This window comes from Podarcis vaucheri (assembly GCF_965113315.1).
Source record: "Podarcis vaucheri genome assembly, chromosome: 8".
In the NCBI taxonomy this organism is placed as follows: domain Eukaryota; kingdom Metazoa; phylum Chordata; class Lepidosauria; order Squamata; family Lacertidae; genus Podarcis; species Podarcis vaucheri.
Genome location: NC_138766.1, coordinates 6348828 through 6365211, shown reverse-complemented (window position 1 = coordinate 6365211; position 16384 = coordinate 6348828). Strand labels below are relative to the sequence as shown.

Genomic DNA, 16384 nt, shown 5'->3' with positions numbered 1-16384 from the left:
TTGCTCTGCCAGTGTCTAGCCTGGGCTTCAAGAACAGTAAAACGTAATTATGGCTGCCAGTTTGTGAGTGATGTGGTTGAGCATGTTTAGACATTGATGTTATCACATATTGCTTTGTCCTGGTTTTGGAGATCCACACATATCCATTGGCAGAAGAGCTATAACCATGTAAAGGTCCTTCAGCCTTCTCATTTGTGCTTTGCTGCTCCATAGGCTGAAGTTCCTTCTTCGTCTTCCATGCGATGGCAAGGGGCAACCACTGTTTGATTCATCCCAGGAAACATCTTAAATCCACAACCAAGTCAAGAAATCATCTGGGAATTTGTCAGTCAGTTCTAATTTCAGTAAGATTTTTAAAATCAAGTTTAGGGATGGTAGGTCCTTCAGGCCCAATATTGGCATACCTGGTTAATTTGGAATATTATGATCTAGAGCCTGGCATCTTTCATTGTACCTATTTATGACACTACACGTCTCTATCACCTGGAGAGGACGACCCATGTAGTCTCCTGTTTTCACTTATACAATGTTAGTTTTATGTCCTAAGATATTCTACTGCATTTCTCTTAGGGACAGAGTTTACAGCTCCAGTGTTCATCTCTTCTTTTACTGGTGCTTCCTTGAGTCTTGTGTGTATTGTGACAAATGTTTTCTCCATTCTTAAACACTGTGTGTGGGTGTCTGTAGGCAAGCTGTAGTGTTGCATCTTGGGAGAGTCCTGAACGCCCTTTGCTTGCCTGCCTGCTTGCACAACATGCTATTGCAAATAAGTTTGCTTATGGTACTTCCTACGTATCTTCCATAGAACTGGGTGTTCATCTTGTGTTAGATGGTGTGAGGTACATCTCTTGCAAACATGGAGAGTTTATGTGTTTAATGAGAATGTTGCTATTGCCTTCTGGCATGATTTGGCAGGAGGTTTGGCTTGTGAGGGAAGATCACATTTCTCAGAGGCAAGAGAGTCCGTGTAGATGAGAAAATAGGTTTAAGAATGGAAAACGTGGAGTTGGGGTTTTAATAATGTGTGCTCTTATGTATCTAATATAGAGTTTTTATACATTTAAAATATTTCATTAACAACTGAGATGAAGTAGGCTAACTGGGTTCCAGACACTATTGCCAAAACATAATTACTACAATATTATTTCAAACAGCAATGCTGCCCAATATCTTTAAATCTCTTTTCCTGATCAAAGCTCAAGGCATTCTGCAAAGTTCAGTGTATTCTTTGATTTCCTGGTCAGAGCTCAAAATATTCTGCATGACTATTTATTCAAGTAACATGTTTTATAATGAGCAGAAATTATTCCATCAAGTTGTGTTCTGTGCTGGAATTCCCAGACCGAGGTGGCTAATCTATAACCAAAGCTATATTACTCTTCTACCACCAAGAAAACGAACAAACAGGTCATTTTTAAACATTGAAATCATGCTATTATATCCAAGTGAGTATTTGAAACATACTCCCAAGACAGGCACATCACATGACAAACTGAAATGAATAGTAGAGACTCACCTGCCCAGATGAATTAGGGACCACCTCCGTCATAATCCCTACATCCCCATTCTCTGCAAAGACAGGAATGTTGGGGCTGAAAACCATGAGATCACTTTTGGCTCCAGCCTCTCCACTCACTCCTGCCAAAATGTGGCTATGGCGATTTGAGTAAGACCAACTGCCCACTTCACTTGCACACACCAGCGTGGCTGTGCCAGGACCATACACCATTGTCTCCTCTGCTTGCCTGTGGAATCGCTGAGCCACATATAAGATGACTGCAAGCAGGAACAAGCTGGACACTGAGCAGATGGCAATAATTAGGTAGATGTTGACATTGTCCACCAGGGGTCCTGAACTACCTCCCATCCTGGGAAGATGGACATCATCGTGGAACATCTGGGTGTTTGGCACCAGAGACACACTCAATGTAGTTGTAACTGATCGCGGTGGCTTCCCATGGTCCTTCACCAACACCAGCAAACTATGGCTGCTGCTGCCCTCTGCCTCATTCAGGGCACGTCTGGTACTTATCTCACCACTGTACAGTCCCACTTGCCAGGGGCCACTGGTCAATTCATGCAACTCGTAGCGTAGCCATGCATTGTAGCCTGAGTCAGCATCCAGGGCATGGATCTTGCTCACTAAGTGGCCAGCCATGACAGGGACCACCAGCTTGACAGGGGCCTCCCCTTGTCCAGATACTGTTGGATCATTGTCATTGTCATCCACCACAAACACCTGCACTGTCACATTGCTGCACAAAGAGGGCAGCCCAGCATCCTTGGCCCTCACCTGGAATTCCAGCAACTTCATCTCTTCATAGTCTAAGGACTGCAGTGCATAGATCTTGCCGCTTTCTGAGTGCACCGAGATGTAGCTTGACAGCGACCAGAGCTTCTCATCAAGCCAATAGCTGACTAGGGCATTCTCAGCCACGTCTGGATCTGAGGCAGACATTGTAAAGATATGGGCACCAGGTGGATTATTCTCCTTCACAAAGACCGTATAGAATGGCTGAGCAAAAGCAGGTGCATTGTCATTCACATCACTAATGGGCACCACTAGGCTGCTACTTGCTGATAGTGATGGAACCCCTTGATCCTGGGCCACAACCACCAGTCCATACTCAGCCACCTGCTCTCGATCCACAAGTTCAGCCAGCACTAGTGAGTAGTAATTTTTGAAGGTGGGCACCAGCTTGAATGGAAGCCCAGTGGGCCACAGAGAGCAGCTCACTTGCCCATTGGATCCGGAATCCCGGTCTGAGATGCTGACCAGGGCTACCACTGCCCCTGGCGAAGAGTCTTCAGGCAACGGCACCAGCATGGACTTCAATGACATCTCAGGAGCATTGTCATTTACATCTAAAATTTCAATAAGGATAGTGCAGTGCCCAGACAAAGGTGGGCTACCTCTATCTTTTGCCTCAATTTCAACATTATACATATTAATTTCTTCAAAATCCACTTTTCCTTTTACCCTGATTTCACCTGTATCTGACTGTATACTAAGTATATTGGAAGGAACATTATTACTGAAGGAGTAGGTGATTTCCTTATTAGTTCCTTCATCTAAGTCTGTTGCATTGAGATGAATAACCAGTGTTCCATCTGCCACATTTTCTAACAATTTCACCTTATAAACAGATTGATTAAATACAGGTGCATTGTCATTTGCATCCATCACAGTGATCTCAAGGTGGACTGTGCCTGTGAGTTCTGGCTGACCCCCATCAGTAGCTGTTAGCACTAAACGATGCAAAGGGATTTTCTCTCTGTCCAGAGGTTTATTTAAAACAAGTGCCAATGATACACTCTGCTGGTCATTTATTTTTTCTTCAACAACAAAATATTCTGTGGAATTAAGCTTGTACTTCAGTTGAGCATTAACACCAACATCTGCATCTGAGGCTCCCTTCAGAGGAAAACGTGTACCAGGCAGCATTAATTCTGCAACACTGAGGGACTGTTTACTTTCCAAGAAAACAGGAGAATTGTCATTTATGTCTTTGATTTCCACCTCTACATGGAAGACCCTCAGAGGCTTGTCCACAATCACCTCCAGGTGAACAGCACACAAAGAGCTCTTGCCACACAGCACCTCCCTGTCTATCCGGGAATTAACAAACAAAATCCCATTCTGGACATTTACCTCAAAAGAGTCCCCATGATCTTCAGACTCCATCCGGAACATCCGAGGCATAAGCTCATCCACCTCCAGCCCCAGATCCTGGGCAATGCGGCCCACGAAGGTGCCATGCTGGGATTCCTCAGGCACGGAATAATGGAGCTGGCCGCTCCCCATCCACCAGGCTGTGTGAAGCACGATCAGCTGCAGCAGCTGCTTTCTCCCCACTGAGGAAGAGTCACCCCATGGAGCAACCATCTCAGAAATATTTCATATAACTCTCCTCTTTTATGAAATATATCTGGAAAAAACATTGAAAGAATCTAAATCCAGCCTTTCTTCCTCCAGTTATAAGAACGGGAATGATCTCTGGTGATGACAAAGAAGGGGAAGAGCCTTTTGTTCCCCTTTTATTCGCAGCAAGTTACTTAAGCAGAGAGCGACATCATGCGACTAGATGGGAAAGTACAGTAGATGTTTATATTGTGTGTAGAATGTTTGGAGAATGTTTGATGTCATCAGTTTGTTTAGTAAAATGAAAATCAAGTTCAAATGAATGATAAACAAGATGTTTTTCTTGAAAATGTATTTAATATATTCAAAATGTATATTTTCATTTGCTGGTAAATATGGCTTGTTAAATACACTTGCCCCATCATTGAATGTTTCCATCTTTTATACCAACATATGACACACGTTGGCACCACTAGCATCTTTCACTGCTTGGAGATCAGGGTGTGCATGACAATACAGTGGTTGTTGTTGTTTAGTCGTTTAGTCGTGTCCAGCTCTTCGTGACCCCCTGGACCAGAGCACGCCAGGCACTCCTGTCTTCCACTGCCTCCCGCAGTTTGGTCAACCTCATGCTGGTAGCTTCGAGAACACTATCCAACCATCTTGTCCTCTGTCATCCCCTTCTTCTTGTGCCCTCAATTTTTCCCAACATCAGGGTCTTTTCCAGGGAGCCTTCTCTTTTCATGAGGTGGCCAAAGTATTGGAGCCTCAGCTTCACGATCTGTCCTTCCAGTGAGCATTCAGGGCTGATTTCCTTAAGAATGGATAGGTTTGGCACCAGTTCCATGCCTACTTTTCTCAAGTCAAGGAAGAAAGACTGCTAAGCAAAAGAGCAGTTACCAGCACCACTTCATCTAAACGCCAGTTCTTCTAGGCTTGCAATTCCATGAGGCTCTTTACTATTATTATTTTCTTCTTCATGGTCTCTGTAATTGGCTCATACGCATTACCTCACTTTGAGAGCACATTGCTAGAATTCCTTGATCAATGATGCAAACAACCGCATGAACAAAATATGAACTTCAAAGCGAAGCAGGAATTGGATCTAAGGCTGAGAAGAGATTGCAGTTTTTTACAGAGATGTGAAGACAATATGATAGAACTATGAACATGTCCATGTGGACCATTCCCTGGTAAGAGCCCAGATGAAAAGTCAGAATGCTGTCCCTCATGCAGAAGATGGCAACTTAAATCCTCGTTGTGGTGCAGGTCATGGGATTGCAATAGATGTTGGATTCCATGTCTGAAAGGGACACACGCCCCCACTGGCAATCTTTTGCCCGGCGCCTTTATCTGAAAGTGCATACTGTACCTTCAAGTTCCAGATTGGTAGTCATGTTCTGCTATTCAGCTAATATAGGAATGGCAACTTTCAGAAACCAATGTGAGAACACTTTCCTAGGACATTCTGCTGCTCACTTTAAAGTTTCCATTTTTCAACAAAATAATTTTAAGGGATGGCTCCAGTGTGAAATGGAATGTCTTACTAAGCCAATCCTGAAAGATGTGGCACCTCATCCTGCCATTCTCCACAGTATCTCCATATTATCAGACCTACAAAGCTCCCAACAAAAACTCCACACATGTATTAGAATTGAGATATTGATCACATTGAGCATTTTCCTTCACCTTGTCCATCTTTAGGCACACACAAAAAAACCTTTGTGGATAATTCCCATTGTGTGCTCTGCGTCCAGTATGAATTATTTTCATTCTTCAAAATCCAGAGCACCTTCCACCTTTACATCTGCAGAAGTCTAGTCTACTAGAAATAATGATTAACAAATCTCATTGCATTGTTGCTCTCCCAGTCACTTCCATGTTCTTTGTCCATATCTGCTGCATTGATCAGAAGTTCCCAAGTAAACTGAAGATATTCCAGTCAAACCCAGGAGTGTTCTCACTGGAATGCAGTGCAATAATGTGCCAGACCTTTGGGAAGACCTGACATCTCTTACTATTTACTGGAAACTTCAAATGGTATCTGTCTTTGTCCAACAACTTTTCAAAAGCTAAAAATAGCATATTATTCTGTCCACCACAGTGCTCTACCTTCTTATTTGTTTATTCTTTTTAACAATTTGCAAATGGGGCACTCACTATTACCAATTCAGTTCTGAGAAGCAATATCTCTTTTAGAGGGAAACTGTGTGACTTTATCGTCAATACTGAGGATTTCTATGTCCAGATAATACAATGCAAGAAGATTTTCAATCCGAAGCTCAAATTTTAGTACTTAACTTACTGTCTGACCACGCAGCTCCTCTGTTGTCCACTATCATGCACTAAGCTGCAAATCCAGATGTTTTCTTGCATTTAACAACACAATAGGCAGTTAGGTTTCTGGGATCCTCTGCTGCAATAGACTCACTGGCAATACAGGGCTCCAAATCCTCTGGGATCCAGCAGCAAGCTTCTCTGGCTAGAGAGACACACACTATGGCAATGCACAGAAAACCGAATGGCAGCCATAAGCCCGGCATATTAGGTTGCCTGGTTTTTTGTAGCAACAGAAAAACAGAGGTTTGCAGTATTTTTCCTTCTTCTGCTAGCCCTACTCTCTTGCTATTTCTGTCTCTAGCTATCCATCAGAACAGCACGCAAATTCTGCACTCAAATTCTACGAAAATACAATCGTTTCGCTCTTCTTTCAGCTTGAATTCTGAGCCATTAAAAGATTCCCTTTGCCAGAGTGGATGGTTCTTCCTTTCCAGTCGTGGACAACAGCAACACCTAGCGTCTAGATCACTGCTGTGCTCCAGACACTGCAAACAGCGATGCTCAATGTCGCTTAGATGATGTCACAGGTTTTAGGCTACTGCGAATGAGCAACAATCTGCTCTGGCATTATAATCTATGAACTACTTTTAAAAAACCTCTATCCTTGGTTTATTAATAACCAGCTTATATAGTCATTATTCTATATAGAGTGAGTGCCTTGCACCCCATCCCCTACTTTTTAAGTTTTCCTCTTTGCCTTTGGTAACTTTCAGTAACACTCTGATGTAGTGGACTCATGTCTCAGGGCTTTCTGCATCAGAACTGCACTGTGGGACAGTCTTGTACTAAAGTATGCTGAAGGTGCCCATCAAGAACTCTTTTTGTTCAACACAAGTTATGCTTCTTAATTCACCAAAGGTGCATATACTATGTGCAGAAATGATTTGATTTCATATTTTGCAGCTGGATAAATTATATATGAAAATTATTTTATTATATCCTGTAAACACATTTAAATGTATTATCTCTAGAATTATGATGTATTTTAAAAAGTCAATATGCCCAAATGGAACCCATTTTTAAATATTTTGCATGGGGGTGGTCCTGCGTATATCGTTGTCACTGTTCTTTGATGCACTGTCCTTTTATTATTATTTAGATTATTTGAATTCGATTATATATTTACAAAAACTATTCAGATATGATGCACATTGGGACAAAATCGTAGCCTCATGTATTCATTGATGGTGTCTGACTGGCACTGGCCAGGAAAGAGATCTTGCAGTCATGATTGATAGCTCAATGAAAACAGAAACTCTATGTGTGGCTGGGGTTCAAAACAGTGAGGCAGATTCCATGCTAGAATTAGGAAAGGGATTGAAAATAAATCTATAACAGGGCAATGTCTGGAATATTGGTCAACCCTAATCCATCATAAAGAAGGAATAATGTTCAGGGGAAAAATACCGACGTCTCAAATGGTACACCAACTTATACTTTTTATTTTAGAGGAAAACATGGCCCAAGGTAGGCATGACATAAGTTTACAAAATCATGTAAGATGTTAAAAAAAAAAGGAGGTACAGTGGTACCTTGGTTTATGAACTTAATCCATTCCGGAAGTCCGTTCTTAAACCAAAGCCGTTCTTAAACCAAGGCGCACTTTCCCTAATGAGGCCTCCCGCTGCCGGTGCCCTTCCACCATTCGGCTTCCATTCATAGACCAAGGTAAAGTTCACTAACCGGAACACTACTTCCGGTTTTATGGAGTTCATATACCAAATAGTTTGCAAACAGGGCTGTTCTTAAACCGAGGTACCACTGTAAAGCTATTTTTTTTCTCCCACTCCCATAATGCTGAAACTCAGGCTTGAAGAAGGTGGAGAAAGGCATACTTTTCAAACAATTCATAATTTATGAAATAATGAAATTTATGACATTTGTTGCCAGATGTGATATTGGCCAATGGAAGCTGGGTTATACTTAAGGAGACAGTGCACAGTTAATTCATAGAGGCTAAATTAGCTTAAAAAGATAGGATAGTGACTAGGTTGCACAGGTGTTGGCAGATGTGCAATGGCAGCCATTTTACATAAACCACATGATTATATTTACTGCAGTTAAGGGTGACCAGTGAGGGAGCCAAGCTTGCTAATGATACCATGTTAAAACAAAAAGGGATTGCGAGGAGTTTGTAAACAATCTCTCCAGATTAGGGAAATGGGGAAATGGCAAATACAATTCAATTTAAGCAAGTACAAAGTGAGGCACTTTGGGGAAAACAATCCTAATTTCACATATATACCAATGGAGATGAACTGGCAATGAGTCACCAGAAAATGTACCTTGCGATTGTGGAGGATAGCTTGATGATGATGTCAACCCATTATGCAGCAGCTGTAACAAAGACAAATACCAGATTAAAGATCATTAGGTAAGGGATTGAAAATAATACTGTCAATATCATAATACTGTTATATACATCCATGGCTATACAGTACTGTGTACAGTGTATTGCGATGGTCACCTCATTGCAAAAAAAGGTATTGTAGAGCTGAAAAAGTTGTAGAAAAGGGCAACTAAAATGAACAAGAGTTTGGAGTAACTCTCAAATGTGCAAAAATTGCATTTGGGGCATTTTAGTTTGGAAAAAATGCAAGTAAGAAAGGACAGCATAGAGCCATACAAAATTATGCATTTTGTGGAGAAAGTGGATAGAAAGAAGTAAGTTTTAATTTTTAAAAAAATACAATTTCACAAGCCTTCTTGGAGTTGGAAGAGAGGGAGTTCCAGAGTCTATGCTCCAAAACACACCTTCCCTTTCCCACATTCTCACCAACTTCAGCTCAGCTGTGAATCAGAACTGCTCCAGATGATCTTAGTGGGCAGGGAGAATCGTATGGAAGTATGTGTTCCATACTTCCCAAACTGAATAGACCCTTACATGTAATAACCAGCACTTGGGGCTTGCAAATGAGCCTGGCAGCAGGATTCTACACCTGATGTAGTTTCCATACATTCTTCAAAGGCAACTTCAGGCGAAGTTGGCATGTGCAGCAGCTCCATACAAAATTTGAGGCACAGGGCCAATTGGGGGTGATCTGTACCTTGGCAAAATGAAACCGTGCTCCCACAAGATGTGGCAGAGGACCTTGAGTCATGACCAGAGAAGCTACGTCTCAAGGTCTGTGGGAGGGTGAAGCTTTCTTTCCATCGGAAGCGGAAACAATTTCTAAAGTAGCATGGGGGACACAACACTCCAGCCCACAGGCCTAAATACCACACACCCACACACCCCTGTTGTTGTTGGCAACCATCTGCCTCAGTGTAGCAAACCAAAAAATGCCTTATCTTCTGAGTCTTCGACACGAAAACCCAGAAACGAGAAGAGTTAGGAGTCCAACGTTGTTTATTGCAAATCAATAGGTTCAGCAGGTAGCCCACAAAATCTGAACACCACCCAATGCCCAGGGGGGTCATTTATAAGTTTCTAGACAAAGGATTTCAATTTCTACCAATTATTCCACATTATTACCTCATTTCAAGTTGTTAGACCAATCATATGCGTAAAAGTTACCCCATTTTATGTTTAGTACACATGTGCATAAGCATTTGCTGTTTCTGCTGAGTAGGCTGTGGTTCCCACCATGTTTTGTTATGACCTTGCATGAATACATTGTGTTAGTGTGCACTTGGGAACCTGTGTTACGTTTATCCATTTGCGTTATGTGGCAACTTATGTTCTTATGATGAACTGAGGATGGCAAACTTGCTGAATCAGCTATTTCTTAAAGTCACAGGCTACCATAACTTCTCTATTAGAAGCACACTCAAGAATTTACAGGGGTACAGGTTATCACATTTATTGTGGCCCTTTGGGCTACTGCCACATCAGGAGACAATGTAGGAGTGCACCTTTGGAGGTGAAGTCAAACTGTTGGGAGGTTAGAGTGACTTCTGAGGTTGTAGAGACTGATACGGGAGAGACATGTTTTGAGGCAGCTGGGGCAGAGGAAGGTGACCGGTTGCAGTACTGCAGGTGAACCATGGCGTTTATTCCCTCTGTTCTCCTCCCAGTGGCCATTCCTCCTCTGGTCACTGCCACGGATGACTGTCTCCAGGCACTACAGCCGTCTGCAAGGGATTCCCACACGGCAGGGTTGATGTTGCCAGTCTTCGCCTCACGTTTGCAGACATCTTTGCAACGCAGAGCCGGTCTGCCAACAGGCCTAGTGCCAGCTCCCTGTAGAGCACGTCCTTGGGGGTCGTCTAGGGCTGCCACCTGTCCTTTAAAATATAGGCTTGTTCTGTTTTGGGGGTACAGCGTCCCTTGTTCCGTTTGGAATGCCTTTTGTTACGTTTTTGAAGACATAAAAAATAAAATTTTAAAGTTTGTGCACTCACCCTAATGTGCTTGTCTTGCGCTGCCTAGTTTGCTAGGCACCTCGGCAGTTGAACCCGCCCTCCAAAGCTGGCTGATTGACGCTCCAGGCTAGCCAATAGAGCTCGCCAAGCAGCAGGCTCTTCCGGGTTGGGCAGAGCTCTTTCCAATGGTTCTGAGAGAAGGAGCAAGACGTTTCTCGGAGCAGCGGCTTCTGCTTGCAAAGCTCAGTCTCCCTCTGCCTCTCTCTGTGTGTTTAAGGATCTCTTGGCTTATTTCCCCCTCAAGAAGGGATAGCGTGGAGGCTGCAAAGGAGGGCTTCTTACATTTAGAGTTCTGTTGCTGGAACTGAAGGGTGGTATAAAAAGTCTAATAAATCTCTAGGCATTAAAGCATCATAACCTTCATATATTGAAGCTCTCAGGGGGGTGAGAGGTTATGCGAATCCTGTTAGGATGTTGGAGGCAAAGCTATGTGAGGAAGAGAAGCAGAATTTGTTGCTCTCTCTCTCTCTCCCCCTACCCCTTTCTTCCCTTTTGGCTGGGTTTCTGCATTTACCATCCTTCTGGCAAGCAGAAATTTAGCAGGTGTGGACGTTTCCTTTCAGTATTGTTGGAATGCTTGCAGTTACTGATAGCTTCCGTTTGATCATTGTACAGTCATACCTCGGGTTACAGACGCTTCAGGTTACGCGTTTTCGGGATATGGATGCGCCGAAACTTGGAAGTACTGGAACAGGTTACTTCTGGGTTTCGGCCTCGCGCATGTGCAGAACCACTAAATTGCACTTTGCACATGTGCAGAAGTGCCAAATTGCAACCCGCACATGCGCAGACGCAGCACTGCGGGTTGTGGACGTGCCTCCCGCACAGATCACGTTTGCAATCCGATCATCCACTGTAATGGATTGCTTTGAAGTCATTTCTGCACCAGGTAATTTTTAGCCCACCAATTCCCTCCTAACCTGTCCCTTATTTTGCCCGACCAAGGCGGCAACCCCAGGATCCTCCAACCCTCCATTCTTTGCACATGACCAAGCCAACATAGACATTGCTGAGATAGGAGTGTGAACTTGGGCTTGGGAGAGCACATCTTTGATTGGGACTCTGTCCTGCCATTTGATGCCCAACTCTTCCTGATTCAGTGCACGTTGAAGGCGTTGAAGCATAGCTCCTGACAGTTGCAAGATGTCCACGATTTACTTCCTTAAAGCAGCATGCTCAACACACAAGCCTGGTAGATCTTCATCTTTGTATTGTTCATTAGCATCCCATTCTCTCATATCCTTATGGAGAGCGAGTCATTGCTATAGCTGCCTTGCCAATATGCTTGTCCAGCTCCATCTATAGAGAGTTTCTGGTTATGGTGGAGCCCAGGTAGACAAAATCATCCACCACCTCAAGCATGTGGCTCCTGATGCAGAGTGGAGCATCAAGCCTTTGTCAGGCTGATTATATGACATCAGGTGTGAGGCTGCCAAAAAGGGGTTTTGCAGGCACTACCTATCACCTAAATCGTGGTGTCTGTAAAGCCCTCCGCAAGTTAGGACTTTTAAAGGGGCTTCACTAGAAGCCCCTTTCAGAGCAATATATTGCACAGCTTGTTGTTGGGTCTTCAGAAGCCCTTTCAAAGGACTATATAAGATAGTGCTTTGAAATAGTCTTGCACAGGCCTGGCTGTCAGGTCTTCAGAAGTCTCTTTCAAAGTGTCATGTGCTGTGGGATTTCAGAGGTCCTCTGATGTCATTGTGACATCGGATGTTTCACAGGTTCGCCATCCTGACTGAGACTGTTGGGAGTTGTAGTCCAAGACATTGGAGGGCAACAGGCTGGTGAAGTAAGTTACTATTACATTGGTCTCTCAGGCTACAAGGAACATAACTGCATATTGTAAGCGTAAAATACGAAATCTGGAAGCTACGACCACCACCCCTTTCCAGGAAAACATTGCCTTTTATGTGTCAAAATTTATCAGCAATCCCAAGTCTCTGCTGGTTGTTTGCATGGAATTTGTGAGAACTGAAAACAAGACCAGTTATCTGGGGCTGGAGGAGTTCAAAACCCTACTTTATTATTATGCAACATTTACTGACTGCCAGAATTGAGTGGAGCTCAGTGATTATCTAATGGATTTACAAACTGTACAAAACGGATGGGACAAAATATCTAGTGGAATTGCTGTTATGCTCCCACTCATTCAGGGATGCTGGTTAAATGGAAAGAGAGTCACCAAAAAGTAAAAAGCATACGAGCTATTCCCTCTAGATTAGATAGTGGAATCAGAATTAAAATCTTTAGCCTAGGTCAAGGAATTTCAAGTTCATACTCCATTAGGCATATTTAAAACCACTTTGGGCATGATATGAATGCAGAAGGTACAGAAAGCACAAGTCTTAGTTGCCAAAGGAACAGCAGAAGTGCCTACTTCCCACACAAAACTCTTGAAGGGGCAAAAAATGAGTTGGGTGGGGAAAATATTTTTACATGCAACAAGATCCAGTCAAACCCACCCAAATCCTTGGTGCCAAGAGAGAATTTTTTCCCAGTGCAAGTAGCAGCAAGGAGGAGATTTTTTTTCTATTGGGGGGGAGGGTGCTAACTTCCACCTTTGTGCCTGCTATAATGCTAATAACAATTTATTATTATTATTATTATTATTATTATTATTATTATTATTATTATTATTACTGTATATGTATTTATGTCCTGCCTTATCCCCAGACCAGGACACAAGGCAGTTTACAATTAAAATAAAAAAGCTAAAGACATAGTAGAGATAGTAATTGAAAAATAACTAAACGCTAAAAGTGATGCACACCTATAAGCTCAGCTAACTAGCCAGGCTAGAGGCCTTGTGCCTTACCTTGTGCTAGGAGCAGCTTTACTCCCAAGGTTGTAAACACATTCCTAAGCGTCTACATTTGAAAAGGAGAGGTGCCTTGCTTTTCTGAGATGTACCTTCAAATGTCCTAACCCACTCAGGTAGAAAGGAATGCAAATTGATCACGAGCAGCGGGGGGGGGGGGGACTGCTTCGAGACAGAGAGAGAGTCCTTTGTTGCCTTGCTCAATGAATACTGTAGGTAATGGAGGAAAGACCATACAGTGGTGCCCCGCAAGAAGAATGCCTCGCAAGACGGAAAACCCGCTAGACGAAAGGGTTTTCCGTTTTTCAATGCGCTTCGCAGGACGAATTTCCCTATGGGCTTGCTTCGCAAGACGAAAATGTCTTGCGAGTCTTGAGATTTTTTTTCGCTCCCCCACCCCCTTTTTCTAAGCCGCTAAGCCTTTAATAGCCTTTTAGCAGCTAAACCGCTAAGCTGCTAAGCCTTTAATAGCCGCTAATAGCGCTAATCCGCTAAGCCGCTAATAGGGTTGCTTCGCAAGACGAAAAAACCGCTAGACGAAGAGACTCGCGGAACGGATTAATTTCATCTTGCGAGGCACCACTGTACATGGTATAATTAGTATTGTGTTGTAACTTTAGATTGGGGGAAGTTTATGCATATAGATTGCTTTAATAGATAACAGCTATGTATATTAAGCAGGCCCCACCCTTTGGGGCTTCTGGAGAGTGATCCCACGGAGCCATTATTGCTAGCAATAAACACCCTTTTGTTATTCCTCAACACTGCTGGAGTTTTTCCTTTCAGCCCAGAATTTATTTTGCTACAAAAGAATTAAAGCAGTATAAATATATATATTTAAAAATACAAAGAACTAGAAGAAACAAAACCCAAAAGAATCATCACTAGCCCTTACCAGTCAGTTCACCTGCGAGCAGAAAGACAAGGAGGGAGCCAGTCTAACTTCTCCAGGGAGGGAGTTCCAATGTATGGGAGCTGGCACTGAGAAGGCCCTCACCTGCATCTCCTCCAAGCAGGCTTGTGAGGGTGGCAGAACTGAGAGAAAGGCCTCCCCCCAAAGATCTCAGAACCCAGGCAGCTTCACATGAGGGAATTTCAGATAGCATGGACCTAAGCAGTGCTATTTTTCTACAAAAAGATGTGCCGGAACTCACCTCTTGTTCTCTTATAATAGCAATGGCACCCACCTGAGAGTTGCCGGAACTGAATTCCAGTGAGTTCCTTTTTTTATATAAGATATTTATTAAGATTTTCAAAATATTACAAAAAAAAATAGAAAAAAGAAAAATAAAAGTAACTAAAAACAACTCAATCTTTCCATTACTTATTTTTCATTAGCTTGTTTCCCGGACCTCCTCACGCCTCCCTTTTTTGTATTCCAATTCAGTTTGTTGGTTCAGCAAATCCTTCCCCTCTTTGTTTATCCTAATCTTTAATCTTAAAATATTGTAACATTAAATCTTTACCTATTCATAATCCATTTTTCATATTCCCTTATAGTATTGCAGCTAAAGACGCGGGTGGCGCTGTGGGCTAAAGCCTCAGCACCTAGGGCTTGCCGATCGAGAGGTCGGCGGTTCGATCCCCGCGGCGGGGTGCGCTCCCGCTGCTCGGTCCCAGCGCCTGCCCACCTAGCAGTTCGAAAGCACCCCGGGGGCAAGTAGATAAATAGGTACCGCTTACCAGCGGGAAGGTAAACGGCGTTCCGTGTGCGGCTCTGGCTCGCCAGAGCAGCGTTGTCACGCTGGCCACGTGACCCGGAAGTGTCTTCGGACAGCGCTGGCCCCCGGCCAATAGATGTGAGATGGGCGCACAAACCCCAGAGTCTGTCAAGACTGGCCCGTTCGGGCAGGGGTACCTTTACCTTTACCTTTATTGCAGCTAAAAACCACTTAGTTTCTATCCAACATCATTCTAACATTCATTAATTTTACAATAATTCTGTAAATAGTCTTTAAATTTCTTCCAATCTTCTTCCACCGACTCTTCTCCCTGGTCTCGGATTCTGCCAGTCATTTCCGCCAGTTCCATATAGTCAATCACCTTCATCTGTCATTCTTCCAGAGTGGGTAAATCTTGTGTCTTCCAATACTTTGCAATGAGTATTCTTGCTGCTGTTGTAGCATACATAAAAAAAGTTCTATCCTTCTTTGACACCAATTGGCCGACTATGCCCAGGAGAAAGGCCTCTGGTTTTTTCAAGAAAGTATATTTAAATACTTTTTTCAATTCATTATAGATCATCTCCCAGAAAGCCTTAATCCTTGGGCACGTCCACCAAAGGTGAAAAAATGCACCTTCAGTTTCTTTACATTTCCAACATTTGTTATCAGGCAAATGATAGATTTTTGCAAGCTTGACTGGGGTCATGTACCACCTGTATACCATTTTCATAATATTCTCTCTTAAGGTATTACATGCCGTAAACTTCATACCTGTGGTCCATAACTGTTCCCAGTCAGCCATCATTATATTATGTCCAACATCTTGTGCCCATTTAATCATAACAGATTTCACCGTTTCATCCTGAGTATTCCATTTCAACAGCAGATTGTACATCCTTGACAAAATCTTAGTTTTGGGTTCTAACAGTTCTGTTTCTAATTTTGATTTTTCCACCTGGAAACCAATTTTCTTGTCTGAATTATATGCCTCCATTATCTGCTAATAATGAAGCCAATCTCACACTTTATTTTTTAGTTTCTCAAAACTCTGCAATTTCAATCTATCTCCCTCTTGTTCCAGAATTTCCCAATATTTCGGCCATTTGGCCTCCATATTGAGCTTTTTCTGTGCTTTGGCTTCCATCGGTGACAACCACCTTGGGGTTTTATTTTCCAATAAATCCTTATATCTTATCCAAACATTAAACAATGCTTTCCTGACAATATGATTCTTAAATGCTTTATGTGCTTTAACCTTATCATACCACAGATATGCATGCCATCCAAATACGTTGTTAAAACCTTCTAAATCCAAAATGTCTGTGTTTTCAA

General features: G+C 42.8%; 1 pseudogene across 1 annotated transcript; it reads right to left on the bottom strand.

The window, feature by feature from the left end:
- Positions 1-1480: 1480 nt before the first annotated feature.
- LOC309539771 (protocadherin alpha-13 pseudogene) lies at positions 1481-3886 on the bottom strand (annotated as a pseudogene). Its single transcript has one exon. The product of its transcript is annotated as a protocadherin alpha-13 pseudogene (transcript).
- Between the last annotated feature and the right edge of the window lie 12498 nt (positions 3887-16384).